Raw genomic sequence first — 23,656 nt, forward strand, 5'->3', positions numbered from 1 at the left:
CTCAACTGTATTATCAGAGATTGCAGAGGAGTTCTCTAGATTGTGTTTCACTTCCACCTCCAAAGAAAACTGAAAAACAATTTTTTTATTTCTAAAAATAATGTTATATTTTTAAAAAGCTACTGAGTGGGATAAAATAGTCCAAAGAAAGCTACAATTATTAGCGACTTATCTTGACATAGGGAGAGCTAATACAGAAGGAAGAAAGGAATAACATTTTTCTAATATTCATAAGTGTAAAATAGAGGCTTTGGATTTGAGTGGGGGGTTGGTTGTTTTTTTGTTTTGCTTCAAGCTCTAATAATGTTAGCTGTGTTTTTTACTGTCAATTAATACCTCTTAGTAATTGTGCTCTTTGTTTTGGATTTTCAAAAATAACTACTGTTTAAAAATCCATAGAGACAAGCTTTTAAATATACCTACTGTTATTGAGTGGCTCATCATTGATGTTTGGGATTTTGCATCAATTAATGTCATAATTTCAACAATTCTGTGCTTGAACTAAAAAGATAAATGACTCTTGCTATATTTATGTACAACAGAAGTTCCAGCTTTCCTCACTAGTCACTCTAGTATGTCTCTGTCCATTCATATTTGTAAAGGGAACTGCTTCCTTCCATTTTTTATCAATTAAATTAATGATCATTTTCAGAATCTTATAATGATCCAGTGCTAGAATATTAGAAAACAAATATTCTATTTACAGTCAGCAATGTGAAGATGTAACTATATCTTGAAATGTTAAGAATCTTTGTTTTTTATTTGCTTGAGTAGAGAAGGATAACATTACAAATTTTACTTGAATTTTTAATGTTTAAAGTTTTAAATTGCACTGAACAACTATATAGTAATTGGACCTTCCTTCCTTCTTTTCTGCCTTTCTTTTCATTGTCACTGATACAACACCTATTCATCGTCAGTCAATTTGGCTAACACTAAAGAAACAAAGACCCAGCCTTTGACAGCTCTCCCAGAGTTAATGATCTAGTTGCAGAGACAGAGGAAGGACACAGTAAACCCAACAGAAGTTAGTAAGTACTGTGGAAGCATCAGATACTGAGTTCACTGAAGAAATTCATTCATTTTTTGAGCGCCAGGCTCTGTCTCAGTGCTAAGGATGCAGAGTACATTCACCCAATTCAAGACACTCAGGTTATAGAGAAGAATGATTAATTATAATACCATGTTATAAGTCTAATGATAGAAAATTGCACAGAATATTTCAAAAAGCAAAGAACCTGTAAGTCAATGGAAACAAGGTGCCATTTTCTGGAAGAGAATATAACAGAAATGAGTCTTAGGTGATGGGCAGGAGTTAGCCAAGCAAAAAGCAGAAGGCCACAGGCACAGGTTGCAAAGCATGTCGGAGATGAGCAACAAACAAAATGTTACTTCTGGGGAATTGAGTTCTAGGCAGAGAGTAGAGAGTTGTAAGTGGAGAGGAAGGCAGATGACAGTCTGCAGAGAGGCCCATGGCCACCTGAAGAGAAAGGACTTTATCCTGCCTTCAAGAGACACTGAAGTTAAGAGGGCAGTCAGACAGCTTTTTACCTTTTACACCCTGGCAATTGTATAGCCAATTGGTTTGAGAAAGACAATACTAGGAGCTTGAGGCACTGGAGTAGTTCATATGAGAGGGCAGGGACAGGAGTGCTAAAGAGGATGGTAGCAGAGAGATATAAATGAGGTGAGGTCTACAGCACTTAGTGGTTGGCTGACAAGGGGAAGTGATGTAGAGGGGGAAAGTCAAGAAAGACACCCCAAGTTCTAGCTTGGTTGACTAGATGGAGGCAGTGCTAGTGACTGAGAATTTTGGAGGTGAAATAGGCATGAAGAAAACGATCAATTTGCTTTTGGACACATTGATTTGTGGTGCCTGTGTAACCTTGGAGGAGCCATCACAGGTAATTAGATATTTGAATGTGGGAGTGGGCACGTGAGAGATTAAATAGACTTGGGGGTCACAGATTAAAGGGATTGTTGAAAAACTCTTTTGAGTTTTATTTTGGACACAATGAATTTAGGAAGTCATTGGAATGTAGCAATGCTCCTACAAAACTCAGAAGTGAGGTTGAGTGAAAAACCAGAACATATTCATGGACTGTATTTCTCTGAGAATACACAAAGTATGACTGACTAGGCAGTTAAATCTACCCAGGTGCTGGAGGAAGATGTAAGAGATATAGGGAAATAGATGAAGCATAGAATAAAGAAGCTCCATAAGAAATTGAGCATCGCATGTATGAGGTTGTGGGAAAGCAGTTGAGGAGATGACACAGTCATTACAGAAAATACTGAGCCAGGAAATTATAGAAAATACTGAGCCAGTTCCTGAAATGAAAATTTCTCTGGTTATCATTTCTCTTGGGCTACGAAGTAACAATTTACGCTAGCTGGGGTTTCATAGTCCTCAGTGGCCCCAACAGGCTCATGCCCTTAGATCCTAATTGTGGCGTTATGATAAGGAGCTAGTTCTTCCCGTCACAGAAGTTATCACTACTTGCAGCCATTCAATTTAGCACATCATGACATACAGGTGTGCATTTTTCAGTACTTGCTTTGCATGTAAATTGAGGCAGTGGTGAATACAGTGGGTAGTGAGCTCACTTTTTTAAAATTTATTTTAAAATTGTAAGCTGACAATTTATAATTTTCCATATATGAGCACTAACTGTCACATTAAGCCATAGCCTTGGTTCATTCAGGCTTATGGGTGGTGACTCTCAACTCTGGCTACCAACTGGAATCATTTGGGGAGCTTTTATTAAAGACCGATGTAACAATCCATGCTACAAAGATTATGAGTTAATTGCTCTGGGGTGGGGCCCAAGTTTTCATAAATTTTAAAAGTCCCCCAGGTGATTCTCATGTGCAAACAAGATTGAGAATCATTGCTGTAAAGTAAGGAAACACCTGCTTTACCAAATCAGAGTAGCTGCGAATAAATTGGATAAAATAGGGAATGTGTGGGAGAGTGTATTCACCTGGTGGGGGCATTGAGGAGTGAAACAGCAGAGTCCTAAGAAAGCAGCAAGAAAGATTTTCTGTTTGGGGTTTGTTTGTTATTTTTAGCATTTAAAGTTACCTGTGGAAGGTAGGCAATTGACTGGAGCAGTAGGCAGCCTAGAAGTTTCTGTGTTCCTCCCAGCAGCCAGGAGCTCTATGAAAGTCCCTTATCAGCAGAGCAGAGATGCGCGCTGTTGCGGGCATTTGACAGGGCATTCATCCCACCATGGAAGAGTTCCACCAGCTGCATATTTATAGTTACCTGCCTTGGGGAGTCTGCCGCTTTTTCCAAGCTATCCACTTGGCTGTCTACTTTTTGTATCTATCTCCAGAGAGATATAAAGTGAGATCTGTAGCACTTAGGGATTGACTGATAGGGGAAGTGATATAGAGGGGGAAAGTCAGGAAAGACATCCCAAGTTCTAGCTTGGGTGGCTAGATGGAGGGCAGTGCTAGTGACTCAGAATTTTGGGGGTGAGATATACATGAAGACAATGATCAATTTGCTTAACACTGATTTGAGGTGCCTGTGTCACCTTGGAAGAGCCATCACAGGTAATTAGAAATTTGAATGTAGGAGTCTGGGCATGTGAGATATTAAATAAATTTGGGGGTCACAAGATTAAAGGGATCATTTAAAAAACTCTGAGTTTAATTTGGACACAATAAATTTAGGAAGTCATTGGAATGTGGCAATGCCCCTGCAAAACTCAGAAGTGAGGTTGAGTGAGAAACCAGCAGCATATTCATGGACCATTTTTCTTCCATGCCTTGTATTCTAGTACCTTGTTGAACCTGCAGGCTTAACTACTTAATCATTGTTTGGCCTTGGGCAAGTTATTCTAATTCCTCTACTTTCTATTCCTTCATCTGTACATAAGTTTGCTGTGAGGGTAAAATCAGATAATACATCTAATGTACCCATCTCAGTGGTAAACAGATTGTAAGCCCACAGAAAAATGGTGATTTTTCTTTTTAATGGAAGCCACGATAAAGTAGCCAGTCCTTGTGTAAATCAAGTGGCAGTGCAGTTCTACGCATGATTTATAATTTATTTTGTTATTTGTTTTCTTCTTCACCTAGATTTTTCCCTTAAAAACAGTCTATAAACTTTCACAGGTGCATTCAATGTAATGAACAACAGAAGAAATAAGAAATACCTGTGTACGTTAATTGCTTGGTAATTTGTACGTAATTTATCTCAATGCATAATTTATTTCACTTATCACACCCAGTAGTTTTGCCATTTTATAAAATAGTAAGTTAATTTCCAGCCCACCGGAGCCATACACACTCACACACTTGGTGTTTAGAAGAAATATTTATACCAGTAGACCCAACTGTTTATGGATTCTCTATTTCCACTTAGAGAGATTAGACCAATAAAATGGTGCCCTGTTTACAGAATGAGGGTTGAACAGGACTGCTCTTTTTGAATGTGTACCCTTGTTTAAAAAATGCTTTATAAATTGCATTAATGATATGGTTTGGCTCTGTGTCCCCACCTAAATCTCATCTTGAATTGTAATCTCCAGGTGTTGAGGGAGAGACTGGGTGGGAGGTGATTGCATCATGAGGGCAGTTTCCCCCACGCTGTTCTCGTGATAGTGAGTGAGTTCTCATGAGATCTGGTGGTTTTATAAGTGGTAGTTTCTCTCTTGTTCTCTCTCTCTTGCCACCACTTGAAGAAGGTCCTTGCTTCCCCTTCGCCTTCTACCATAATTGTAAGTTTCCTGAGGCCTCCCCAGCTATGGCTAACTGTGAGTCAATTAAATCTCTTTCTTTTATAAATTTTCCAGTCTCAGGTAGTATCTTTATAGCAGTGTGAGAACGGACTAATACAATTAGCTATAAGAATATAAGTTGTTATTGTTAGCAGAAAACGGGGTCTTGATCCAGACCCCAAGAGAGGGTTCCTGGATCTAGTGCAGAAAGGAATTCAAGGCGAATTGCAAAGTACAGTGAGAAGCAATTGAGCTTTATTGAAAGCTCCTCCATTACAGAGTAGGGCGTCCTCAGAAAGCAAGTGGAGGAATGCACCGTCTTTGTTTCAAGTTTTTCTTATATAGGGGTCTTGTCTATGTAAAGGTAAACTAAGCTGTGACTATGTGTAGGTGGGCTGACAGCATGACAAAATTTATCATTTTGTTGATTTAAAGAAAACTATTCCTGACATTTTAATGTGTAAATACATCAAAGCATAACTATAATTATCCTGAAAGCATATATTGTTATGAGTATTGGGACATCTGGACTTTCTGTTGTTGTAGGAGTTTGTCCTTATAGGTATCTTTAAATTGTTTCCTGAGTTGTAAATATCTTATGACCATGTGACCGGCAATAAATGTGCCTTGCTGGTTTTGAGATGGAGTTGATTTTAAAATGGTGTCGACTCTGGCTCTCCTAGGCTCCTGCATCCCTGACATTATTGCTATTAGGATGATGATTTATTGACTCTTCTGTGAAAGAAAAAGGTTGAAAATAGCACATTTTCAGTACACAGCATATTGCTCTGTTGGCACTTTGGAAATGCTTGCTTACTCGCATTTTTAAACATGTCACTTAAGGCTGGGCACAGTGGCTCACACCTGTAATCCCAGCACTTTGAGGGGCCGAGGCAGGTGGATCACCCGAGGTCAGGAGTTCAAGACCAGCCTGGCCAACACGGTGAAACCCCGTCTCTACTAAAAATACAAAAATTAGCCGGGCATGGTGGTGCACACCTGTAGTCCCAGCTACTTGGGAGGCTGAGGCAGGAGAATCACTTGGACCTGGGAGGCAGAGGTTGCAGTGAGCTGAGATCGCACCAGTGCATTCCAACCTGGGCAACAGAGCAAGACTCCATCTCAAAAAATTAAATAAATGAATAAATAACTTAAAACTTTCACCTGAAAAGGGTTTTGTATTCAAAAATAGTTTCTCTGTGGCATCAGGTTTAAGGGAGAGTCTCTAGAATTCTTCCCCTATGTGACAACGACAGTGTAATCCTTACAATTAAAGACCATGATAAATTACAAGTAGGTGATTTCCCCTTCCAGGCACTTTGGTATTTCACCCTTTTCAGAGCTAAGGAGAGGTCAGATAAAATAGGCCGACAGTATGGTCTGCATCAGATCACTACTTTGCAGTAGTTTTATTGTGCAAATGCCTTATCTGACACCAGATCTCCATCTTTATTAACATTTAGTTTGAATTCCTGGAAGGAAAAATCAATAATAGCAAATGCCCCTGTTTTAGCACAGCCATCAGAGTTCCATCAGCCAAATGAATGTGTAGGAAAATCATCTTGGTATCAGCGGGCAATGATCTTATTAAACTATTGCACAAGGGGAAGCTGAATATTACATAGAAAGCAAACACCAGCGCCACAAAAATCTACCCTTTGTCACAGCCATGTTTGAAATAAAAAAACAACCAGCAAAGACTTCAACCTATTAATAGTAACTGTTTTGATTGGCTGTTTCAGTAGGGATATAGGTAGTATTTTCTATCTGCAGTTTATTTGTGTCTCTATACAAAAGTGAAAACATCTATCACTGAATAATAAAGAATCATAACTGAGTAGTATTATCAACCTACTGCAAAAGTATGAGACAATAATTGATTTTTCAGGTAGGTCATTCTGTGAAACATGACCTCCACTGTACAAAAATCAACAGGAAAGATGAAGGAATTACCCAAAAGTTTGCCTGTTCTGTACCAGTGATATTTCCTTAGGTAACAGAAAGACAATGGGAAAGTACTAATTTACATTTCCTTGGAATCATTGCCACCATTTCAGTTGAAACTGGAGCATTTCCTTTCTATTCCACATTGTACTTAACTAGGTCTCCCACATTATTTAAGGAGCTCAACATTGATACCCTGAATGTAGGTTCAATTCTTCCAGCCCCTAAAATACTGCTTTTCTAGCATGCTTTTTTTCCCCCAGCCTTCTTTAGCCCCTAGGAACTTACCATACTGTCATTCAGAGCTACCAATTCAATGTGGAGAGTATAGTAATACTACAGCTGTAGTATTCTGAAGAATACCACAGAGCTGGTATTGATGAACAGAAACCTACTGTCCTGTCTTCTGGACTTGGATGTATTTATGCATCTGGGCAGGGCTAGCAACAAGCCAGATTTTGATGTATATTTGTCTGGTTTACCTTAGTACTGTACCAGATATTTATGTTAAATGAATATGGATGAATGGGTAGAAGAAGGCATGAAGAATGAAGGTGACAGATACAGGAATACATTACTAAGATCAGTTGAGAAACTTCATTTGACTTAAAAGATGATGAATTTCTGTACCTATCATAGTACTCATCAGGTTCTTCCTTTATATCTAACTAAAGTTTCATATTTCATCTTAGTAAAAAATGTATACGGTAATCTTCATGGAAACAGATCAACCAAAGCTATTCCATTTGGCAAACAAGCAGTATGGGGTTCAGATAGTATGGCACCTGCAGTGATTGCTAGAGGTCTGGATAGAGCCAGGACACAAATGGTCAGAGATCCATTAGGCTCAAGGTTGCTGTTCAATGAGAGATGGACACCAGTGGTCCTGGTTTCAGAGCAGGAGTAGGCAAAAGTCTCAATTAGGAGACAGACCCAGATATTAGCCTGCCAAGCATAAGCAGAAAAGGAAAGTGTACAGGTAACAACCATTTAAAAGGACATCAGAGTCAAACGAATAGGGGACCCTGGGAGCCCATGGATTCCCAAACCAGTATCAAAGAAAGTCAGGATCAAAATGTAGAGAGAAAATTCGAGCTCTTGAGGGCTCAGGAAAAAAGCTATTGCTCTAACATCAGAGTGGCTCTAACCTCTGCTGGATGTCTGTTGGACATCAATTAGAAGACTATTTCCTTCTAAACTTTGCAATTATCATACCTTTTGACTGTAAACGATTTCATCTTAATTTGAGAAACAACGATTGCATAATAGTAAAAAACATGGTGTGAAATTAAATCAACTCTTTCATGAGAAAGCTGTTGATATGTAATTTTATTTACAACCTCTTGTATATATAATGAATTGTTATATGTGTTCACTAAAAACTGAATATGAACAAATTTGTATAAATTACAAAAGGGACAATGTAATTTATCTTTAAGGACCAATTTGATAAAATTGGGACTAAAAAAGATTGCTTATTTTTCTTTGTAAACACTGAACTGTACTAGTTGAGATCATTCTAGTACAGGACAATAATAGGTTTTATGGGACTTGAAGTTTGTAAAATTTGAGAAGGCCTCTTTGATTTAATTATAATATAATTAATTATAAATACAAAATTAGGTATGAAAACAATCTTTCAAAATGACAAAAATCCCAGAAATTACAAATCTTTTGAAAATTGACAAATACAAAAAAACACAACATCTAGAAATATTTTTATTAGTAAATTATCTGACATGCCTCTACAATACTTGCTTTTCTTTTTTTGAGATGGAGTTTCACTCTTGTTGCCTAGGCTGGAGTGCAGTGGCGCGATCTCGGCTCTGTTGAGTGTTAGGTGTGAGATTAATGTTGTGCTTTGTAACCTAGGTTTTTTTTAAGCCTGTATTTTCTAGACAATATGTTGCCCTCTGTTAGATAATAACCAAGTGTTTTTCAATTCAATTTCTAGGTAGAGATATGACAATTAAGATTGTTGTCAATTCTCTGGTCATTTGATGCAAACACTGCCTTCACTGTAATTTAAAAAAATATTCAGTAACTTCTCATTCGTTCCATTCAATGTACTTAATACTTAACCTGAGCCATTATGTTTAGAGCATTGTGTTAGTAACTGTGGATGATATGAAGAAAGGCTGTAGAAAGGTTTTTCCTTTGAAGAAATGACAATCTCAATTAAAGCGATTAAACTAGCATCCAAATAAATGCAGTACAAAATTTAATAAGAGAAATATCCAAAGTGTGTTTTAAACAAAATGTTAAGAGGATACAAAAGGTGGAAAAATATATCAGGTTTGGGAGAAATCAGGAAAGACTTCATGTATGAAGGACCATCAGAGATGGCTCTTAAATGTTGGGCAGTTGGTAGACAATGATGTCTCTCCAGCTTCCAAGTGACCAAAAACAATTTAAAAAAAAAAAAAAAGGAACAACGACAGAGCTAAGAGACCCTACCAGATTTTAACACCAAGTTTTGCCAGGAATTCTGAATGAATAACTTGCTCTCAGAAAACCTCCCTCAAATGAAGGCATTGGATGGTGATTCTAATGAGCTCTGTAGTATGCTGAAGTGGGAGCAAATGCCAGACCAACAAACAGGAGACTGGGTGTCTTGTCCCTGAGCAATCACTAATTAGCTTTGAGTCATTTAACTTGCACAAGCCTGGGCCTCATTTAAAATGAGGTTGAGGGATTAGAAGACTTCAAATGTCTCTCTATAGCTCTGAAATTGTATAATTAGCACAAACTCAACCCCAATTTCTATTATTATATTCTTACAAGAAGTAAACATTTTGTTTTAATTTTTCAAAGTTTTGTATTCTATCAGTGAGAAACACAGTAGAACACACAGTATTTGGTCAATAAGCACATGTTGAATCACTACTATTGTCAAGAAATACAGCCTACAAAGTGGAAGTCACTAACTGGTACTGAGAAAGTTAGGTGTGATACAGACAGAAGGCAGAGAAATACTGGGTAGAGGAGGGCAGTCCCTGGCGAGGGCCACAACCTCAAGCCTAAGACTGTGGCCTAAAGTGAGAATGTGCATTCCTGTTTCCCTTTTCAAATGAGCTGTTTGGCCCACCCCTCCCCACCATCCTGTACCCATAAAAAACCCAGGTTCTACTGGCAGAGGGGCAGCAGAGTGATAGGGAAGAAGAGAAGAGAAGCAGCAGCTGGGTGTTGGAGAGGAGCAGCCTGACTTCAGAGGTACAGCTTGATGGCTGGACTTCAGAGAAGAGTCCAGCCAGGGACGGCTGTTTGGCCAGGGGAAGACCACCTTCCCAGTCCATCCCCTTTCCAGCTCCTTATACCACTGAGAGCCACTTTCATTGGCAATAAAATCCTTTGCATTTACCATCTTCAATTTGTTCCTGCAACCTGATTCTTCCTGGACACCAAACAAGAGCTCGGGATACAGAGGGCTGTCAAACCGAGCTGTTAAACACATAAGCCATATGCAGACAGCAAAGCTAAAAGAGCACACTGTAACACACACCCTCTGGGACTCTGGAGGTTGTGGATACCACCCAGAAGCTGCTGTGGGGGGCCACACAAAGTTCTATTCCTGCCGGTGCCCAGAAGCACTCATCCCAGCCCCTGCACCCACTTACCTACGATCTCCCCATCCTGTGAGGGGTTGAGAGTTGCGGGCTGAGTAAATGTGCCATCCCCTTTGCAAGTCCTGTGAAAGGGTCAAGGGAACCATCCCACTTCAGATGTAAATTCAGAGGGATAGGAATACAAAGATAACTAGGAATGCTGAGTGAAATATACTACATATCTAGGTAGAGGATGTAGGGGAAGGAGGTGGGGATGTAGCTTATAGACAACTTGAAATTTTATTCTGAGTGAGGTGAAATGCTATGAAGGGTTTTATATACATAATTTAGGAAATATGTAATTTAAAGTTTTGAAAATATCATTTTGGGAGCTAATAGTCCTTAGGGGTCAAGGATGGAAGCAGGGAGGCAGGAGGCCATTGCTTTAGTCCAGGCAACAGATGATGACTTGAACTTGGACATGGCAGGACTATAAACATCTTAGTGAAAGGAGAAAAGTGTGGTGTGCAAATTGATGCTACAGGGTAACGTAACACAGAGAAGAGGTGATATTCAAACCAGATCATGAAAAGGGGAAGAACTTTAAGTGGGCAGGATGGCAATTCTCTTCAGGCAGAGCTCAAGAGGCAACAATAAGGATGCCATGTTTGGAGGGACATGGAGTAGCTGTACCTGAAGCCCTGGATTCTCTCATGGAAGGGAGATAAAGCATTACAGCTAGATGAAAGGTCTTTGAATAATACTCTTAGGAAATGGGAGAATATTCTTTAGATCATATATAGGAAGAGATCATTGTCGAATCAATGGGAAAGGTCTATGGAGGGGCAACTGTTAAAGGAGAGGTATTCTTTTTTTTTTTTTTGTACTGAATATCAAGATATTTGCTTGAGAATCTGATATCACAAATGGGATAATTTATAATATTTCATTTCCTTCATTCTCCCTGCATGCCCTGTCTCCCAGAAGTTATAATTTGGGAAGTAAATCAAGATTTCAGCTTAAATTGATACCAGAGCACTCAGAAGTTCATACTGAGACCCATTGTAGTTTTTCAGGCTGAGCTCAACTCCTTAGACCCTTTAAGATGTAAGTCTTTGCTTTTCTTTTAGGTAGGTGAAATCAGTTTCCTTCCCTAAAAAGAAATATTTTCACTCAAATAGAGTGAATCAAAATATAGAGTTGTTACAGTCCTAAAGTTTGCATGAGAAATTCAACACATTTATTCATCTCTGCCACATAAATGCATTTCCTATCTTCAGAACAATTTATCTTCAAACCTTTGCTCTATTTGAATTGCAACAAAATATACTAAGCTATGGGTATTTTTAATAGAAAATACCAAACAGTAAAACAGGAAAAGTTACCCTACTTCCCTGCTTACATACAACGGTTATAAACCTTCATCTCAGTTTATCCTGTGTTCACAGCAGACTCAAGTAGGCAATAACAATCACTGGGCTGCCACATAGCCCTTTCTCTTCCAAAAACCAATGCTTCTCTTATTTCTAAAGTAGTGAAGAAGAAAAACTCAAGAGGCAATAATCCAATGTGTCAATAAATCTCATTGGCTCTATTTAAAAAATCTAAAATAGAAGCACTTCTGTGTTACCAGACGATGCCTCTGATGGATTATTGATATCTGAATGGCCTCTTAAATGCTCTGGCTGCTTCACCCTTATTCCCTGTAGCAGATTGACTGGTGTCCCTCCAAAATCCATGCCCATCCAGAGTCTCCTAATGTGACTTTATTTGGGATGAAGTCTTTACAGATGTAATTAGGGTAAGAATTGAGATGAGATCCTAATGGATTAGGATGGGCTCCAAATCCAGTGTCAGGGTCCTTATAAGAGACAGAAAAAGAGAAGATACAGAAACACAGCAAAGGAGATGTGAAGACGGAGACAGAAATTGGAGTAATGCGTCTGCAAGCCAAGGAACAACAGAGATTGGCAGCATAAGATAGATTCTCCCTATGAACCTCGTCAAGAATCTCCCGTTGACCTCTTGATTTCACACTTCTGATTATTCTGTAGTTTTGTTTTGTTTTGTTTTTTAGATGGAGTCTTGCTCTGTTGCCCAGGCTGGAGTGCAGTGGCACCATCTCGGCTCACTGCAACCTCCACCTCCTGAGTGCAAGCAATTATCCTGCCTCAGCCTCCTGAGTAGCTGGGATTACAGAAGTGTGCCACCATGCCTGGCTAATTTTTGAATTTTTATTAGAGATGGGGTTTCACCGTGTTGGCCAGGAAATTCTGTAGCTTTAAGCCATCCAGTTGATTGTAATTTTCTACGGCAGCCCTGGGAAATGAATACACTCCCCCATAGTCTAACTTTATTTCCTCCTACTCCCGCCCTTGTTCGTTCTGCCACATTGTGCACTTTGCAATAAGTTAGGCAATCCAAAGCACAATCCTGACTTGAGCCTTGACACTTGCTATTTCCTCTCTTGGGAGTATCTTTCCTTCAGATGTGTGCTAGGCTTTCTCAGTAACGTCTTTAACATTCTGAAAGATTACTTGTCTCTGAGGTCTTCCCTGGTGATCTAATTGAAAAAATCACATACCTTCCTCCTCCCCAACACACCAGGCCCCACTCCTTATCTGTCTTCCCTGCTTTATTATTCTTCCCAGTACCTACCACTCAGACAAATATTTTACTCCTCCATTTGCATATTACAGCTCCTTGCTCCGGTTTGCAGGCTCTGTGGGCAGGGATTTTTACTCTTTCGCTTGCTCCTATATCCCTCACACCTGGGGGGTTCAGTGTGTGCCACAATGAGTATACCTAGGCATAAAGGAATAAATGTGTAAATTAATTTATTTTCCTTCAAATTTATTTTTACTTAATGCATTCATTCATTCATCAAATATTTATTGAGTCTCTAAGCTCAAGGCTTTGATGAATATTAGGCTTTTTTAAAGCAACGCTTAAAGTTTTAAGTTTCCTGAAGGCAAGAAAAGCTTTCAGGAAACTTAAAACTTCAAAGAGTAAATAAATAATATAGACAAAAAGCAGTAAGGGAGGGTAAGGGAAAGGAATCTACAGTGAGAGTATTATGGTTCACATACTGTGCTGGTATTTTTAGTGTTTGAAATATTTTAATGTATTTTAATAAGTTCATCATTTTATATATGTCTATGTGTGTGTTTGTTTATTTATTTATTTATTTATTTATTTTTGAGAGGTCACAATACAGACCAATGAGGGACAAGCTCCTTCCAAAACCAAAATTGCTATAGAGCCCAGGAAGGGAGAGGCCATTTCAGACCAAGTTGTTCAGGGAAGGCTTCTTGGAGGAGGTGGTATTTGAGCAAAGCTATGATGGGATGCATGATTTTGGTAGGTGGAGATTATCAGTACATGCTCCAGGGATAGCAAATAAGATCATGGATGTAACAGATGTGCACTGTGTCCAGGTTTAGCGGGAGAGAAGCCTGGAAATACAGGCTGAAATATTCTGCCTATGGTACGACGTTAAGTGGATTCCTCTAGTTCTGTTCGAAGGAGAGAGAAACGGGTAGGAAGAGTCTCTGCCATTTGAATGTATTTGAACAACTTTATGACTCAGGCTTTTATCCTTAAATCCCTGTGCCTTGTTTCTTCTCCCCTGGGCACATCCATTTTAAGTACTAAAGTCCCACACTCAATTCAGGACTCCAGCAAGTGTCTGGTTTCGGTAGAAAATGGCAAATTGGATGAATGAGAGGTGTGATGGAGCCTAGTTTTCAACCCTTGGTTTGTGCTAAGAGAAGAAGTATTGAGAAAGGGGTTCAAGTTGCCCTACCTCTTCACCCATCCTTGATATTCTCAAGTGTGTAGTAGTAGCTCATTATGGTTTTAATTGACATTTCCCTCATAATTTGTGATGTAGATCATCTTTTCATGTGCTTATTGGAATTTGTATAACTTCTTTTGTAAAGAGTCTCTTCAAATCTTTTCCCCATTTTATTGGGCTCTTGCCTTCTTAAGTTGTAAGTATCTTTTATATATTCTGGATACAAGCCTTTTTCTCAGATATGTTTTGCATATCTTTTTTTTCTTCTTATTATTATACTTTAAGTTTTAGGGTACATGTGCACAATGTGCAGGTTAGTTACATATGTATACATGTGCCATGCTGGTGTGCTGCACCCATTAACTTGTCATTTAGCATTAGTTATATCTCCTAATGCTATCCCTCCCCCCAATGGGTGAAGAGGTAGGGCGGCAACTTGAACTCTCATACATTGACTGTGTGAAAGTATAAAATGGTATTATTTCTTATATAGTAAAACATATACAAGCCATGTGACCTAGCAATCTTTATCCTAGATATTTACCCTAGAGAGATAAAAATGTGTCCATGCAAAACTTTTACATCAATGTTTATAGCAGCATTATTCATAATCATCAAAACTGAAAGCAACCCAAGTATCTATTAACTAGTGAATGGATAAACAAATTGTGGTATATCCAATGGAGTATTACTCTAAAAGGAACAAAATATTAGTACACTCGACAACATAGGTGAATCTCAAAAATATTATGCTAAGTGAAAAAAGGTAAATACAAAGGGCTACATACTATGATTCTGTCTATACGAAATTCCAGGAAAGGCAAAACCATAGCAACAAAAAGCACATCAGTAGTTGGTTGGCTGGGGCCAAGAGTTGGGGGAATATATTGACTGGAGGGGCACAAGGGAACTTCTAGGGTGATGGAAATGTTCTAATTTGATCATGGCAGTGGTTATGCAGCTGTATACAATTAGCAAAATCTATTAAACTATTCACTTAGAATTTTATCTTATGTGAAAATATCTCAATAAAATTATGGGGAATGGATTTTTTAAATAAAAAAAAAGTATTGAGAAGGGGAAACCTTCTAAGTTCTCTTTCACTGGTTATCTGTGGCATTTGTCACCTCTAATCAAGCCATCTCTCTGCTAGCACTGACATCTGAATGTTGCTCTTTCTCATGCACACATTTCTTTTCAGGAGACTATTCTTTGTCTTGCCCGTAGTAGATACTTATAAGGCAGTAGTTCTTGATTTTTATTTACTGCAGCTTGTTTATGGATTCCTCTTTCTTCCTCCTAGCTTTCCCTAGATGTCATTGACTCTGTGTTTACCACGTTTGCATTGCCTCATTGTGTCACAGAGCCAAGCACAGACCAGACACCTAATGAACACCCATCAAACTGGGCTAAATTCTCAAGGAATAAGTATTGTTTTGCTACTTCAACTCTCATATCCATATGGGTAAATTTCAACACGCTATCTTTGACCAGACTTTGTAATTCAATTCTGTATCTCCTGAAATGCAATATTGTAAATATTGTAGGAATTAAAGTCTTAGCCATACTCCATGTTGAGTGTGTGTATTTTAAAGCAAATACCTGATATCTCTGCCACTCACTTTTCTCATCTGAACAATGGGGATGAAAATAATCATATCTATATCTCATTTGGGAAATAGGCTAAGATGGGAGGGAGAGTAGCTCTTTGGGTAATTGTCCCTTCCCTATGCCACCATTAGGTGACAGAACATCTCCCTTTGGATATTTGTTATTATTTCCCAACACAGAATCCCTCCACCAATCCTATTCCCTCTTAGAATTTTCCTTTCTCTGTGACTGACACTACCGCTACCTTAGGTCTAAACTTGGATGTTGTTTTTCCATTGTCCCTTTTATTTCATTGTTCCTCAGGCTTATTGATTCTTCTTTCAAAATGCATTTCAAATTTATCTACTCCAGGGAAGGTGTTTGTCCTAAACTCCAAACTTTGTCTTCTAACTGCTGCATGCTGTCTGTGGCATCTCACAATTGAACTCCCATCAAACATCACCAACCAGAAATGTTTTTGAAAAAGACTGCTTGTGTCATTTCACTTCCCAAACAGAAATCCTCCAGTTCTTATCCATTGTGCTTCCTTTATTAATGCTCATTTGTTATTTTAATTAACCAACATTTTTAAAATTCCCATTTCATGCCCAGGCAGGTTGCAAGATGCTAGGGATGAAAAGGAAAAACAAAACAAAACAAAAAGAAAACCACATGACTTTGGGAAGATTCTGGAGTTCTCATTAGCATAACGATTTTTATATTCTGCTTAAATTCCCCCAATTCAGTCTTTATTTTGCTCCTGGCTTCAAATGATCCTGCTACCTTGGCCTCCCAAAATGCTAGGATTGCAGGTGTGAGCCACTGTGCCCGGCCTCTCTCTGATCTTAATTTCCCATCCCCTGGAGCCCAGTGCTCACCCTCACTCCTGTCCCAGACACCCTAGGTTCTACATTCCCATGAATAACATGTTTCATTACATTTGACTTCAAGATATTGTTCATGCTGTTCCCTAACCAAGGATGTCCTTCATTTGTTAAGCAACTATGCATTGGTCAACCTTGTGCCAGGCACTTTGATTTCTGTGTGTCCTTCAGGATCTAATTTAAAATTTTCTTTGTTCCAGTTAAGCTCAAATTGAAAATCCCAATGCCTTCATCTGTACCTTATGGAGACACTGGACACTGAATTATTTACTGCCTTAGGGTTTTGCTTGCTTGTTGCATGTCTTGTTTATACCCAATACAATTATAAACTCAAGAAATCTAGAGTCATTTTTAACTTCTTATATCTCCTTCCTTTCCTTTCCTTTCCCCATACCCACTTCAACCACACAATTAGCTGCCTACAGGAAACATTTTGTAAATTCTTTTTGGTAAAATAAAGTATTGAAGGAGGAGATATTGGCCCACACCCTGTTGCTCACTGTGATAAGGCAACTTACTAATGTTTGTTTTGTGAAAGATTAGTTGTTTCAGAAACTTAGGTACACACAAGAGCTTCCACATTCAAATATGTTTGGGAAATTATGAGTTAATTAAAGCTAAACCAGTTTGTTTACAGCAGGACATTAATTTCTTCTAGATGAAATTATAGTTTTCCAAATTTATTTTGAAAACACCAACTTATTGGTGAAGACACATTTTTAGAATGAATGGTCAACAATCACACATCCAGAATTGCCTGAGAATTCCTGGAGTTCAGTCTTAGATTTGTAATTGTTACATGGAATAACACATGGCTTTCTTCCATCTTACCACTTCATCATCTTCATGGTAGACCCTCCAGAAATAATCAAAAGCAGGAAATAATAGAAACAAATATAAAGCAAAGTCAACAGGAAACACAGTAAATGGAGTCATTATGGATTAATGAAAGGACAGTGATGGCCCTGTAAATTGAGGCTAAAGAAGTTGTTTTGCAGTTGAGTAGAAGCAGGCAGGCATATGCAAAGAGCATCAGGTTAGGATTTGGGAGACCTGGGTTTCATTTCTGGCTTTGCCTTCAGTTGCCTTAAAATTTGAGCAGATCATTGAATGTCTCCACATCTCCTTTTTGGTTTTTTGTTTTGTTTTGTTTTGTTTTTTTTAGTTTTTTTGTTTTTTGGTGTGTTTTCCCATTTATATAATGAAAAGATTAGATTAAATAAGTGCTAAAATACCTCCTAGATCTAATGTTTATGTTTCTGCAATGCAGATTCTTTACATTTTAGTCGGGATTCACCTCTGCACACAAATCCGTGAAATATGCCTAAAGACATAGGGGTAGTGCATGAAATATTAGAAATCTATGGTGAGGAACTCCTGAAAATGACTGGTTGATGTTGCATATCCCTTCTGGTAGTTTGTGTGCTGGTTCCCCAGAGATAATGAACTCAGGTTGTTAGTTGTGAAATGTCATTTCTGTTATTCATTCTGAAGTGAGGAAACAATGGCTGCCTAGGGAATTTTTAATGTGAGGTATGGAGCTAAGTCATCACTAATGCATTGTAATGTGACTTTTCTAATGGAGCCTTGTGGAAGATTATGACTGGTTCAGTTTTGGCTCTTCCTTAAATTGTGCCAAATGACAAGAATGCAGGCATTTGGCCAAAACTGACCAGGAACTTTTGAGGACCATCCAATTCACTAAGTTTGTGAGTGACCACAAATTTCAGTTCTAAACACATAGGGAAGAAGGTGGGGAAACTTTAGTCAATTACAGATTTTACCACGCTGGGAACCAAAGATTTTTCTTTCTTTTATCTTGCATTTTAAACAGATTGCTTACAGGAATGAAACACCCAAATACTTTCTCCATTTGCTCTCCTAAATGTTTGCTCTAATACTCCTAAAACAGGTTTTTGCTTGGGTAAATAACATGGAAAGGCAAATAACTCCACATACAACTGTTTACCCAGTGGCTCATGCCAGTGTGTGGTGGGCAGTATTGATTTTTCAGGAGTTATACAGCTCTTCTAACTAAAATGGTTAAAGGTCATAGTATAGTTATCAGGTAAGGTAATGGTCATGAGGGTATTTAATCACCACAGTTATTCAGCTGTGTATTTTTGAGATACCACCAGTAGATGGTGATTAATTAGTGGCTCTTTTTAAAAACAAGATACAACGAAAAACAATACAGGAAAGAACTTTTGTATCAAGGTGTTCATAAACACAATTAGAAAATCACTTCACTTTTGTGTTTTAGATGATGACCATGAATAATAGTATGAAGTCAATGATGTTGATTATCTTCAATGTTTATCTTATTTAATATACACTCATTTCATTCCATGTGGTCTGTCCACAACCAGCTGAAGTCAGACCTTGATTATTTTGCCTGTTTCCCACAATTCACACAAAATAAGCATAAATGCCACCCTTGGCACATGGAATGTTGTGATAATTGTATGACTGAGTTCTGCTTATTGTGTGGACTCAATGAAGTCAGCCTATCTCCAGCAAGTAATCAGATTGTAAAGGGATGTTTGTTCCATAAAGTTGCCTAGAATCATCTCAGGGAGTGCTTGTGTTGGAGGAGGTAGTGGGAAAATTAAATAATGATCAGGGATATAGTAATAAATAAGAGATAGTCCCTTCTTCCAAGAATCTCCAGCTAATAGAGATTTGGAGAGGAAAGATGGGGAAAGCAATAATTACAGTACTGTCCAATAGGGGCCAATGCAGAGGAGAGACAAGGAAGATGTAGGGGGAGTGGATGGATACCTGAAGGAGGTAAAACTTGGGCTCGCATTTGTGAGATGAGTAGAAATTTATTAGGTAATTAAAGAGGGAATCTTTTCAGATATAACAGCAAATCAAAAACAGGGGATTAGAGAATGGGGTGTGTTATGGGAACACAAAAATGTTCCTATGGATAAAGCACAAAGGTGTTTGTAAAATGTAGCGATATGTGGCTTGTGGCTGGAAGTAGCAATATGTGGCAATGGCTGCATGGTGAAAGGTATTGAATGGCAAACAAATTTTAATTTAAAAAAATCATTGTTTGAAGGTACTGAAGAGCCATTGGTAACTTGCAACTTTTTTTCCTACTCTTTATGTATAGATACATAATTTTCATATGTACTAAAAGTGGTCATATGCAGGCTTTCCTTATTTGATTCCACCTTTGCCTCTTTATTGTCATCACTAAACTACCTTCTCAAGGTAATCAATGTCAGCAATCTAACTCTCATGTTTTTCTCAGGATTTATTGTCTTTTCTCACACTGCCGTGAATAAATAGCTGAGACTGGGTAATTTATCAAGGAAAGAGGTTTAATTGACTCACAGTTCTGCATTGCTGGGGAGGCCTCAGAAAACTTACAATCATGGTGGAAGGTAAAGGAGAAGCAGGCACCTTTGTCACAGGGTACCAGGATGAAGTGAGTACAACAAGGGAAATGACAGACACTTATAAAACAATCACATCTCATGAGAACTCACTCACTATCATGAGGACAGCATGGGGAAACTGCCCCCGTGATCCAATTAACTCCACCTGGTCCTGCCCTTGACATGTAGGGATTATGGGGATTACAATTCGAGGTGAGGTTTGGGTGGGGACACAGAGCCAAACCATATCATTCCACCAGGCCCCTCCCAAATCTCATGTCTTTCTCGCATTCCAAAACCAATCATGCCTTCCCAAAAGTCCCCCAAAGTCTTAACTCATTGCAGCATTAACTCAAATGTCCACAGTCCATAGTCTCATCTGAGACAAGGCAAGTCTCTTTGGTTTATGAGCCTGTATAATCAAAGCAAGTTAGTTACTTCCAAGATACAATGGAGGTACAGCCCTTGGATAAATATACCCATTCCAAATAGGACAAATTGGCCAAAAGAAAGGAGCTACAGGCCCCATGCAAGTCAGAAATCCAATAGGGTAATCCTTAAAGTTCCAAAATAATTTCCTTTGTCTCCACATCTCACATCTGTCTGGGGCAGTCCACTGTGTGTAAAATGCCATCTGATGATTACATAAGAACATCTTTTTTAAAGTATATTTCTTCACCATTTCAATTTGATCTTCTAGAAATAGCCTCTTTTATTGTTTGTCCATCTTTTTTTTGTTGTTGTTGTTAATTTTTGAGAGTTCTTTTCTATCCTCTGCAACAGTAATATTTATTCAAAGTCTATGATTTGGTCTATTGGTTTTGTTAGTAGCATATTTTCCCATACAAAAGATCTAACTTTATCTGATATCTTTTTGTTTACACTATTAGGGTTTCCAGTTGTGGTTAAGAAGGACTTCCATGTGATTGCTTAGATATTCTTGCAAGATTTTAAGGTTTTATATACATGATTAATTTTCTAATCCATGTGGTATTTGCTTTTGTATTATGTAATGTAAATCAGTGGTCTGATTTCATTTTTTTCTGGTTAAATAGTCCATTGGACCAACACTATTTATTAAATAAACCACATTTTTCTCCACTGAATTTAAATACAACTGTTATCATATGCTAAGTTCTTCTTTTATTTTTTATTTTTTGCTTGAGACAAAGTCTTGCTGTCTCCCAGGCTTGATTGTGCAATCTTGGCTCAATGCAACCTCTGCCTCTTGGGTTCAAGTGATTCTCCTGCCTCAGCCTCCTGAGTAACTGGGATTACATGTGTGCACCACCATGCCTGGCTAATTTTTTGTATTTTTAGTAGAGACTGGTCTCAAACTCCCAACCTTAAGTGATCCACCTACTTTGGCCTCCTAAAGTTCTGGAATTACACATGTCAGCTACCACACCCAGCCATCAAACACTAAGATCTATGTTCTAAGACAGGGGTTGCCAACACCTGGGACATGGACTGCTACTGGTCTGTGGCCTGTTAGGAACAGGGCCACATAGCAGGAGGTGAGTGGAGGTGAATGAGCAAAGCTTCTTCTGTGTTTACAGCCACTCCCTGTAACTTGCATTACCGCCCGAGCTCCACCTCCCGTCTGATTGGCAGTGGCATTAGATTCTCATAGGATCACGAACCCTATTGTGAACTATGCATTTGAGGGATCTAAGTGTGTACTCCTTGTGATAATCTAATGCCTGATGATCTGTCACTGTCTCCCATCACCCCCAGATGGGACCATCTAGTTGCAGAACAAGCTGAGGGCTCCTACTGATTCTACATTATGGTGAGTTGTATAATTATTTCATTATCTAGCGCAATGTAATAATAATCGAAACAAAGTGCACAATAAATGTAATGGACTTGAGTCATCCCAAAACCACCCCCCAACCAACATGGAAAAATTGTCTTCCACAAAACCAGTCCATGGTGCCAAAAATGTTGGGGACCACTACTCTTTGATCTATTTCTAGTCTCAGTTCTGTTTCTTTGATCTTTTTTTTTTTCTATTGCTATACCATGTTGTTTAATAGCACACGTATAGTACTTTCTAGTGTATTAGATAAGGCATATCCCTCTCTGTTTTTCAACATTTTCTGCAGCCCTTTTTATTCCATTATAAACACCAGCATCATTTGATTCAATTCAAAAAATCTTTTTGGGGTTCGAATTAGAAATGCATTGTATTTATATGTTAATTCTAGGAGCAGAGACACTAGTTTTTCTCATTTAGGTTCTGTCCCTTTCTTGTTAAACTGGAGGGTCTTCAGGAGTGGCTAGACATGAACAGATGTGTATTTTGAAGGCTCCATGCAGCATGAGGATGGAAGATGGGTTAGACTGCAGTAAGATGGGGTGAGCGAGAGAGACCAATGTGTATTTTTTGCCACTATCCAGAAAATGCTGACTTCTGGCTAAGGCAGTGACAGTCAGTTTGGCCAAGAAGGCTCTGAAAAAAGAGTCATTTTATAGATAAAATGAACATTAATTGGTTTTCATAAACAGTTTTATTGAAGCATTGATATAAAAATACTGCACGTTTAGTGTATGCAATTTGGTGAATTTGCAATAACATGAGTTTGTAACAGAACTTGTGTGGAAGTTGAAGGATACAGAAGAGTCTAATGTCTCAGGGTCTTGGCTAGATTGTGACTGGACTCATATCTGTGCCATTCATGATGAGAAGTCGGAGTGAGGTAAACATTTCTAAGGGTAGAGCGACAACGAGCCCAACATTAGACACATTTCATTTTGAATTGCCTAATAATAGATGGCAATTTGGAAATTTGGAGCTGAGGTGAGAAATCAAGGTTGGAAGTATAAAATGGTATTATGGTGAAAAAGCTAATAGTTTTGTGTGTGTGTGTGTGTGTGTGAGTGTGTGAGTGATTGCTCTAAAAAGACTTTGTAAAGTAAGAAAAAAAGTTCATCAAAAGGACTTCACATTCTCTTTAAAAACTCACATATGACTTCATGCTTGGCAAGGTAGTAGGGGATATTTCTACTTATAAAGAAGCCAGGCTGAGGAGAAATCTTCACTCAGTTTTTCCAAAATCATTAGAAGAAAGGACTAAAACCCAAGCAGCCTTGAATACTGTGATCTGAAGACCACAAGCAAGAATGAGGATTTGTTTCATTTATGATGTTGGCAAAGCCTAGTCACTACTTTAGGCACTTAAGAGAAAAATATATCATCTCTATTACTTAATGGAATAAAGACTTTCACATTTGAACACACTGACTCACACATATTCAACCTACACAAACACACCGGTTTACTGAAAAGCTCCTCTTTAATTTCTTCATGTTGCTTTTGCTTTTTGGTGAGCTGCCATGTTTATTTCTAATGATGAGTTTCTTTAGGGAATGTGTCTCTTCACCTCTAGTGACAATATTATCAGTATAGTCACATAGAGGTCCTGGATAGGGACTGCTTTGTTAAATGACATTTGGCAACTGCCTGATGAGGTTTAGCCAATTTCCATGCCAGATATTTAGTAACATAATGTATCATGGGTTAGATGCCAATGGTTCTTGGACCATTTCCTCTCTGTGCTTACGTGCTATGGACCCAGGGGGTGACTAACAAAGTGACACACTTTATTCATCTGTGAATAACAGCATGTGCAAATGAAGCCTGGGAATTAGAGCTCTCCTGCCTCTGCTGGAGAAAAGAGAATGTTGTGGTGGCTCATCCTTAATTCTGTATTGGCCTCTAGGCTTATCCATATTGATTGTTCCTATGATTCCACACAGCAGTTTGAATCAAAAT

The 23,656-nt window shown here is 38.5% G+C and overlaps 1 protein-coding gene across 2 annotated transcripts in view; it reads left to right on the forward strand.

Moving 5' to 3' along the window:
* Positions 1-23,656, forward strand: part of RAB27B (RAB27B, member RAS oncogene family) — a 177,313-nt gene that overhangs the window by 32,282 nt on the left and 121,375 nt on the right. The window lies entirely within an intron of this gene.

Source organism: Pongo abelii, chromosome 17, assembly GCF_028885655.2.
Source record: "Pongo abelii isolate AG06213 chromosome 17, NHGRI_mPonAbe1-v2.0_pri, whole genome shotgun sequence".
NCBI lineage: Eukaryota > Metazoa > Chordata > Mammalia > Primates > Hominidae > Pongo > Pongo abelii.